Genomic DNA, 10,378 nt, shown 5'->3' with positions numbered 1-10,378 from the left:
GTTTTTATAGCTTATTAGGTAACTATCCATGGTAACCAGTACATTGCCCTGTCAATGTTGTTAGAGCCATGGGTTTATAAGGAAATGAGACATTGGTTAAACTTGCTGACTCTCATACAAACTCATCTCATTCCCTTCATTCTGACCAAGATATTCTGTTCAGCCAGGATTACAGATTTAATCAATCCAACTGGCTATAGGACACACAATTGAGATTCAAAGAGACAAACAGATTGAAAGTAAAGGATAGAAAAATATATTTCAAAAGAGAGTTGGAGTGGTTTTACTAATATCAGACAAAATATATTTTAAAACAAAAAAACATATTACAAGAGATAACAGAGAAACTGCATAATGATGATAAGTTGATTCCATGAGGATTATATAGTAATTGTTAACATATATTCTCCTAACAACTGAACCCCAAAATATATAAAGTCAAATCTGGAAGACTATCTAGGAAAAAGAGATAATTTATTAATAATAGTTGAATATTTCAATACTCAGTTTAAATAATGGATAATAAAACTAGGCAAAAGATCAACAAGGAAATGAAAGACTTGAATAAGACTATAGAACATATAGATGAAAGAAGACATATGTATAGCACTCGACCCAAGGACAGCATAATATACATTTATCTCCAGTGCACATGGAACATTCTCTAGTATAGTTCAAAAAACAAGTCTCAGGGTGCCTGGCTGGCTCAGTCCATTTAAGCATCTGCCCTCTGCTCTGGTCCTGGTCTCAGGGTCCTGGGATGGAGCTGGGCATCAGGCTGTCCACTCAGCAGGGAGTCTGCTTCTTCTCTCTCTTACTCTCCCTCTGTGAGCCCTGTGAGCTCTCTCTGTCTCTCTCTCAACTAAATAAAGAAAGAAAAGAAAGGAAAGGAAAGGAAAGGAAAAGAAAGGAAAGGAAAGGAAAGGAAAGGAAAGGAAAGGAAAGGAAAGGAAAGGAAAGGAAAAAGAAAAGAAAGAAAAAAGAAAAGAAAAATGTTGGCAATAAATTTTTTAAAAAGGCAAGTCTCAATACATTTAAAACAACTGAATTTGTACAAAGAATGTTCTCAGGCCAAAATTAAATTAAACTAGAAGTCAATAACAAAGGAAATTAGGGAAATTCACAAATAATTTTTAATTAAACCTCCCAAATAAGTGAGTCCAAGAAAGAAATAACAGGGAAAATTAGAAAATGCCATGATGAATTGAAATGAAAACATTGTATACCAAAAATGGAATGCTATTAAAGAAGTGCTTGGTGGGAAATTCATGGCCAGATGGTGAAGGGAAAGGACAAGTAGAAATGCAGTGATATATTCAGTAAGGAACTTGGGCTGTAATTTGGGGACCAGATTCTTATTTGGGGTCTGTCATAAAGTTTCTGTGTGACTTCAGTAAGTCATTGACACTCCCAAGACCTCCATTTCCTTATCCATAAAGTAAGAATATTGGGATAAATATCTTCAAGGTCTTTTCCAGCCTTTCATTCTATGGTTGTTAATTAGCAAGCATTCTAATTAGCTTTTCCATTTCCCTCTGTGCCTTCAAAAAACAGGTGAAACTCACTCAAGATCTCTGTTTTCTTATCATGTACCATGCTAGACCATCTTAGATTTGCTGTTCTAAACTTCCTTATTTTAACACAGACTCACCAATTACTATTTTTTGTATTGTATTGTTCCTCTTCTAATCATCCCTTACTGGCATTCTCTTGTATGTTTGAATATTCTCTTCATTTTCGCTGAGCCACCTAGGGGTCCCTTTAAAAAAAAAGATTTATTTATTCATGAGAAACAGAGATAGAGAGAGAGGCAGAGACATAGGCAGGCAGAGAAGCAGGTTCCTTGCAGGGAGCCCAATGCGGGACTCGATCCCAGATCCCAGGATCACACCCTGAGTGGCAGGCAGATGCTCAACCACTGGGCCACCCAGGGTCTCTTTGCTCCCTACATGAAGTACTGGTGTATTTTTAAAACTTCCTTCTCTGGCTGTAGATATTTAAAGTTTCATCAGTGACCACTTGAACGTTTATGTTTTTGATGGACTCCTTCAAAAGGTGTTGGCATTTCGGTCAGTTTAACAATGATTTGTGGTTCTATACTGGATGAAAGATCCACTTGCAACAGTAAAAAATGGTTATGTACCAGATAACAATTTTTGTTCAGGATCTTAGTGTAGACTGGCAACTCCATATCTTATGGCTTTCCTTTTCCTTAGGAAAGCATCTATTTCTAGTTCAACAGGAAGTTATTCAATGCTACTGATCTTTCTATTTTCTGAAATACAGTGTGAAAATGGGAAGGAAATTAGGATGGTAATTATTTTTTGTCAATACAAATATAAGACAGAAAAGAAAGAGAGGCTGCTTTGTTAATTTCAGAGAACTGAAAAGACAGGACCAAGGAGTTCTGGACTGGCACAGCCAGTAAGGTAGAAGATGAGAATCTAATCAGGCCACCAGATGAGGCACCATGCTGAGAACAGATAATCTGAAAGAAATGTACCTTATCAGAGGATCCCTGGGTGGCTCAGTGGTTTAGCCTCTGCCTTTGGCTCAGGGTGTGATCCTGGAGTCTTGGGATAGAGCCCCACATCGGGCTCCCTGCATGGAGCCTGCTTCACCCTCTGCCTGTGTCTCTGCCTCTGTGTGTGTGTGTGTTTCTCTCATGAGTAAATAAATAAAAACTTTGGGAAAAAAAAGAAATGCATTTGATCAGTTATCTAAAGAATCTCCAGTATCTGGACTTTACTTAGCCAGATACTCATTAAGTTCACTTAAAGCTCAGAAAGTTTGAATATCTTTTTTATCAATGATGTGATATGTATACATTTATTACCCAAGTGAATTAATGCAGTACAAAATATAATCAAAATATCACCTGGGCATAGGTATGCTACTTGAAGCATAGTATGGCTGCTTATAAATATTTAACTCCGAAACAGTTTCTAACAATTTCAACATCTATATTCAAATATTTTCCTTGGTCTTCATCAATAAACAAGCATTTCTTAGGTATTCTTAGGTGAGAGCATCAAGCTCAGTATCACTGACCCAGTGGTCTTAGACTTAGTCATATATAAATATATTTTTAAACTTTTCTAAGAAGATCAAGACTGGTTGACATCATTGAGGGGGGATTTGACCACTCAAAAATGAATAGGAAAGGGACCAAGTAGCTCGAAGGGACTTTAAAAACTAAATCCTGAAATGGGTAGATTGTGTATTCTGAGTGCTTCTCTGGAATTCTTTGTTCCTATCCAATGTCCCCAGCTACTCTTCTTAGTAGAGTCTATTGAACTATTTGAGTCATTCTGTCCTTTCTTCCCTCTCCTCCCTGAAAGCCTCCTCCTCATTAAAAAAAAAAAAAAAAAAATGTGTATATGTAGTTCACTGACATCATGTAACTTGGTGTTCTCCCTCCAGTAATTTTTGTATATTAAGCTTCACTTCTAATTATAACTAAACCTGTCTACCACTCCAACCTCGCCCTCCAAAGAATTTCAAGCAGCAGTCAAGAGGCAGTCTGAGAAGCAGGTGGGAGAAGGGGGAATTTCATTACAGTCTTTCCCACATTTTAAGTGTCCTATGTGATTCTGGAGCTGGAGGAAATGGCCAGGAATGTTAGACTCCAAAAGGCTACACCTCCAGACATAAAATTGGCTTGGATCTTGCACAACCATTTCATAAAGACAAATTTCATGAAGTGAAATTGAGTGTTAGAAAGGCAGAAAATGTTCTGTTAGTTCAGTTCACATTAGCTTAAGACTCAGGGTAGAACTCCCTTCCCTTTCAAAAACTGCCTTGAGGCTTTTAAGAACCACAGACAGTCTGTGCCTCCACAGCCAGCTCATTCAGGGCACTCCCAGGAAAGGCGTGAACCCATTCAGGAAAATGTGTTCCCCTGAGAAGCTGCTTTGCACCTCTTCACTCAATACCTGCAGACGTTCCACAGAGTTGAAAGCAAGCTAATGAGTTTGTGAGTTCAAGCCCATGCCCCTGCCATCCTGGTTTTATTTACTTCCTCGGTGTCGCACTGGAGTCTTTTTTCCCCGTGTACTTTTTACTTTGATTTTCTTAGATTTACAGTAGAAGTGCTCACTAAAGCCAATCCACTCTCTGTCAGCTTAAAATTGGTCAGTGGTGAGACAATATAACAGAACTGAAACCCGAAACTGTGGACAGACTCACTTTTCTGGAGATGAGTCTGCCTATTTAGGGTGACAGTATGTTGTCAGTATTCTATAACTGACGGAATCAGTTTCCTTCCCGGTATTTTCTATCTCAGTCCCTGGGGGTGGGGTGAGTTGGGGGTGTGCAGAGCAACTTGAAAACATTTACATGCATATTCATTCTGGTGGGAAAGGGTCAGTGGTTAAGGCAAGGAGCTAATGGAGAGAAATGTGACTTGACTCTCACCAAGGGCACTCTGAACGCCAGGAATTCATAAGTGCTGGCTCTGGTGGTGAGAAATTCCTGCTGAGAAACGATGAGGAGGAAGGTTCAAAGCAAATTCTTCTGCTTATCCATTGGGAGATATCTTCCCCAGAAAGGGGCCTATTCTTTCTTTTTAACTTCCTTTCCTTTTCTTTTCCTTTCCTTTCCTTCTTTCCTTTCCTTTTCTCTCTCTCTCTCTCTCTCTCTCTTTTTTTTACCATAAAAGACTTCAGTTTATTTAATTTAACAAAAAAGATATCTTACTCAACTATCTTTTATATTTTATATTTTCAATTTTAACAACATGGCACAGGGAATTCTGTTTTTAAAGATTTTATTTATATATTTATTTGACAGAGAGAGAGAGAGAGAGAAAGCATAAGCAGGGGATGCTGCAGGAAGACAGAGAGAAGCAGGCTCCCCACTGAACTGGGAACACAACATGGAGTTTGAACCCAGGACCCCAGGATCATGACCTGAGCCAAAGGCAGGTTTAACCAACTGAGCCACCCAGGAACCCCAGCATAGGGAATTCTTTATGCTAATTTTAAAGCTCCTTGGTTGAGCTCTAACACCAATACCGGTTTTATTTTTAATTTTTAACTTTTTGAGTAAAGTTTACACACAATGTCACATTAGTTTCAGGTGCACAATATAGTGATTGGGCAAGTTTACACATTATGCTAAGCTTACCACAAGTGTAGCTACCATCTGTCACCAAAAATGGACACATAGATGAATAGAAGAACAGAATAGAATAGAATAGGATAGAAGAATAGAAGAATAGAATAGAATAGAATAGAATAGAATAGAATAGAATAGAATAGAATAGAATAGAAGAATAGAATAGAATAGCCACACTTACATGGTCAATTAATCCATGACAGAGAAAGCAAGAATATCCAATGGGGAAAAATTCTCTTCAATAACTGGTGTTGGGAAAACTAGACAGCAACATACAAAAGAATGAAACTGGATTGCTCTCTTATACCATACACAAAAATAGACTCAAAATGGAATGAAGGTGGCTCATTCTCACCAACCATTTCTTCCGCTCCATGACTGTCTCAACAATTGACTTCACATAGCCAGATACTTTCTGAAGGTGTGCTCTCTATCTCTCAGATCTCCACATAGCTTGCCTCCTCCAAATCACAGCTGTCTTGGCCCAGTGCCATCCTGCAATCAAGCTCAACCATCTAGCCTAAGTTGCATCTCCCACTCTTACCTGTGTACCTCTATTCTGTTATCCTGTTTTATGGTCTTTTTAGCACTTGTGTCTCTATGAAATGATCCTTGTTTCTATGGGATGTTTTGTTTCTCACTTTCTTCACCAAAGTGTAAGGTCCAGAGAGGCAGGAACATCATTTTTCAGATTCACTGTTACATCCCCAGTGCCTGGGAAAGTACCCATTATACTATGGGCTCAAAATATTTGGGGAATGAATGAATTTATGAATAAGTGGAGATCAGTGTAAGTAAGAAGATATCAACTATATTCAGAAATGGAGAGTCTATGAGTCCTTGGTTAGCTCCTTTATATATCTATCCTACCCCTACACTTCCATAAAGAGAGTTGATAGAGGTGCATATATGGAATCATATTTCTCAGGTCAGGCTGTGAAGTCAGGGTGATTGAGTAATTAACTTTAAATTATTACCAAATGTATGTGGATAAATTTTTCTGACATCCATCTTACCCAGGTAGGTAAGCACACAGATCCTGAAGTGCACTGCTGAGGTCACAGTCTGGTTACATAACTGGCTTCATAGTGGGAACTTGGGCAAATTAGCCTCTCTGTGCTTCACTTTCTTAGCTTGTAAAATAAAAATAGACAGATTACTTCCCAAATTGGGTTGTTCTGAAAATTAATGGAGTTAATTTAAGTAATATGCTTAAAACAATGTCTAGCATGTCATAGCACCATAAGCCTTTTCGATTATTACTATTATCATTCTCATTTCTTATACTGTGCGTCTAAGTCATAGGAATTTGAACCATTTTTTGTTACAGATTCTGAGAGTCTGGTGAAGCCTATAGAGCATTTCTCACAATAATGCTGTTAAAGACAAAATAAACTACATAATATTATAAAGGAAGCAAATATATTGAAATATATTTATCAAAATGTTTAAAAACTGTGGTATAGAGAGAGGCCTGGTTACTTCAGTCAGTTAAACATCTAACTCTTGGTTTTAGCTCAGATCATGATCTCAGGGTCGTGAGATGGAGCCTGACTTGGACTCTGTGCTCAGCAGGGAGTCCCTTTCCCCGTAAGCTTGTGCACTCTTTCTCTAAAAATAAATTAACAAATCTTTAAAGAAACCTATGATATAAAAATATATCTTCTTTTTAAACACATTAAAATATAAGATATATTGGCAGGACTCATAATCACCAAAATTTTAAAGTAGTAAAAAGTATAAATAATATTTTAAGATATTAGCAGCAACAATGAAAATATTTCTGATTTCTATTAGCAGCAAAATCACAGTTGCTGCTAATACTGTGATAGCCATCACTAATAATTGAAGGGAAAGCTAAATTCTAGTTAGAGGTTAAAGAAAATGAAGATGCTAATTTTTTTCCCATTGTAGTTCACAGACACTGATCATATCCACAGTTGATGTAATCCAAAGTAAGAATTTCTGCTATAAGTACTGTTTCCAGCTCCTCTAACAGCTATCCCAGGGTACTTCAGCAAAATATACATAGCTTTTATATATGTATTCTTAGAAATGGATGTGATTTGACTCCTAGACATATAACCAATAGAAATGTCCATGCACATATGCACACAAGAATGCTTTTCACAGTGTCTGAAATGGCAAAAGACTGTAAATAACTCACATATCCATTGACAAAAATATTTTTTTCTTAAGGTTTAAGATTTATTTATTTATTCATGAGAGACACAGAGAGAGAGGCAGAGGCACAGGCAGAGGGAGGAGAAACAGGTTCCATGCAGGGCGCCCAATTTGGGACTCGATCCCGGATGTCCAGGATCATGCCCTGAGCCAAAGGCAGACACTTAACCACTGAGCCACCCAGGTGTCCCCGTTGACAAAAATCTATTAAAATAATTTTATTAGTTTGCACTCTATGAAATACAAGTTTTGTTTTTGTTGGTTAAAGAAGAACATAAAGGCTGAAAATGGTCTCCATGGACTGACACAAAAGTCACTCTTAATACCATTATCCTATTTTTGTAGAAACACACTTAATTGCATAGGTATACTAGTTAACAGTGGTTATGGGTGTGGTTGATTATAGGAAACTTTCACTTTCTACACATTGTGGCAATTCTTTTTCCAATAAACCTGTGTCTTCAATTATCAAAAATATGATGATCATTTTTGAAAAATCAAACCCAGCCCTCTCAGGTTTCCTGGCATCCAGAAGCTTATGTTTTAGTGAACATGTGACAAAACATACTTATTACTATTTGCATGTCTGTGGGAAGTCTCAGACAAACAACCTCTGGGGTTTTTCCCAGAATTCCTACATAAAAATGATGCTGTGCTTCTCACGCCTCAATCTATTGGTTTTGTGCTACTCAGACATGAACTAGCATTTAATCTCAGAAGCTTTGAAATTGTTTTGGTCCATTTGGTTTAGTCTGCTAATACTCCTGTTTCTGGACCCCTCTCTCTATCCACTCTAGGATTATTGTTCCTTGATGTGAACCAACTGCTTAAACAATGTCCGGTTGCCCATTTCTTACTCTTTATTCTATCTGTAACAAAGCATTTCTTTATATTCACTCCTCTCCATGAATTTAGTCCATGCCTGCCATCAGGCCTCATCCTACTATTAGGGAAGAGAGCAAATTTCAGGTTAGGGAAGCTGGTGTGGGCACAACAACTATACAGCTATCTCTTCATATACATATTTAAGCATTACCCTTAAAATGCCAAAATCAATGACAACAATTTGTTCTAGGAATCCACGCTTCTAAAAAAAATTGCCACCTCCTCTTCCTTTCATTTGCACATCATATCATCTCTCAACCACAGAAAGCTAGCTCCTGCCTCCACCATGCTTCTCTCTAAAGTCTCCAACAAGCTCCAGAGTGCTGCTGTTCTTTACTCCTTTGTCCTCATGAAATCTGATGTTGTTGCTTATTGACACATTTGTGGAAGTCTATCCTTCACTTCTGGAATATCATGCTATTGATTTCTTCTTTCTTCTCCTTTATAGATTCACCTTTTCCACTCTTAAAAGTCAACATTCTTCATTCTGCCTATGTAATCAATAGGATTGTATCATTTTATTAGTTAAATTTTATAGATTCCCCACTGCTTTTAGTATAAAACAATTGGTTGATCAACCAAAGCCTTTCATGATTTAGTTTCTGCCTACTTCCCTAGCCTCATTTCCTGCCATACCCACCACAGATGGCTCAGTTCAGCCATATGACACAATTTGCTGCTTGTTCCCTCTGAATCTATGTCTCATGTCCATGCATTTATACATTGGTCTCTTACTTGAAGCACTCAATTTCCACACACACTTCACTACCATCGTCACACATATCTATACACACATCTGATGTAAGTCTAGCTAATGTGAACCTATCCTTGAAAACTCAGTGTCACCTACCATATAGTTTTCCTTTATTCTCACCTCTTACTACCAATTTAATTTATTTTTTTAAAGATTTTATTTATTCATGAGAAACACAGAGAGAGAGAGAGACAGAGAGAGACAGAGAGATGCAGAGACACAGGCAAAGGGAGAAGCAGGCTCCATGCAGGGAGCTCAATGTGGGATTTGTTTCCAGGACTCCCAGGATCACGCCCTGGGCCAAAGGCAGGTGCTAAACTGCTGAGCCACCCAGTGATCCCCCAATTTAATTTAAATCTATACTGTGCTATCACTATCATGGTTCAATTACATGGCACTACCTCCTCCACTAAGGCCAGAAATTTCAAGCACAGAAATAATGTCTTTTCGAATTCCATATCATCAGTATCGATTGGGTACTTTGCAAATATATGTGGAATAAATAAATGGATGATTTACTTTATAATACAAACCCCCATTTACTCCACTACTCAGTCCCCACACTGCTAATCAGCTTATGGCACTCTCTTCCTGACAACTCTCCTCCATGCCTCCATGAGAATAAAGTCGAAACCCCTTAATCTAGAACCTAAGACTTCATACTTAATCTAAAAATTTATTTCCAGAATTATTTCCTACAATATTCCCCATCATGGATCATTTGCTACAGCCCTTCTCTATTGTGCATTCTTCCCTGACTTCTTCTATTCTCATTTCAGGCCTTGGCTTATCAAAGGAAAACAACAAATCGGTCTCATTTGGGGAATTTTGCTTGCCTCAGGAAAAATTGATTTCTCCTTTCTACTCATTTCTAATACAAAATGCCTTTATTTAGTGTTAATTACATTTTGCTATTTTTATATACAATTGTATATAATTGAGATACAATGTCTCTAGAGACAGAGAATTTGTCTCACTCCTCTCTGCTCACTCTTCTATTCCTCACCCCCGACTTGCATATAACTGGTAATCAACAAACATTTGTCAAATCACATATATTTAACTGAGAAATTTTACCTTATTTAAAAAGAAGTTTAAATTGTGAATTCTCTAAAGCAAAATTATGCCTAAGTTCCAAATGCTATACTACATCTGGTTTACTCTAATCACTGCAACTTCACAGGAAACAAACAACCAGAAAACCTGGTCGCAGGTAACAAAAGCCAAGACTGACAGGGATGACTACATGAAACTAAAAAGCTTCTGCAGAGCAAAGAAAAGAATTGACAGAAGGAAAAGGCAACTTACAGCAGGAGAAGATATTTGCAAAGCATATATCTGACCAAGGGTTAATATCCAAAATATATATATTTTTTAAAAAACTGCTGCAACTTAATAGCAATAATAATTACAATCTGCTTAAACATGGTCAAAGGA

The 10,378-nt window shown here is 37.5% G+C and overlaps 1 long non-coding RNA gene across 2 annotated transcripts in view; it reads right to left on the bottom strand.

Moving 5' to 3' along the window:
- Window positions 1-647: 647 nt before the first annotated feature.
- LOC140634732 (uncharacterized) overlaps window positions 648-10,378 on the bottom strand; it is an 85,912-nt gene continuing 76,181 nt past the window's right edge. Inside the window, exons 1-3 of one of the 2 annotated variants that reach the window (XR_012032119.1) lie at window positions 6,135-6,253; window positions 1,652-1,759; window positions 648-862 (exon numbers count right to left, since the gene is read on the bottom strand). This is a non-coding gene — a long non-coding RNA (uncharacterized lncRNA). Of the gene's footprint in view, window positions 863-1,651; window positions 1,760-6,134; window positions 6,254-10,378 lie in introns of those variants that run through there. The other variant, XR_012032118.1, reaches the window with a different exon arrangement.

Source organism: Canis lupus, chromosome 6 (genome assembly GCF_048164855.1).
Source record: "Canis lupus baileyi chromosome 6, mCanLup2.hap1, whole genome shotgun sequence".
Taxonomy (NCBI): domain Eukaryota; kingdom Metazoa; phylum Chordata; class Mammalia; order Carnivora; family Canidae; genus Canis; species Canis lupus.
The sequence above is the reverse complement of the archived record's forward strand: the minus strand, read 5'-3'. Positions and strand labels throughout refer to the sequence as shown.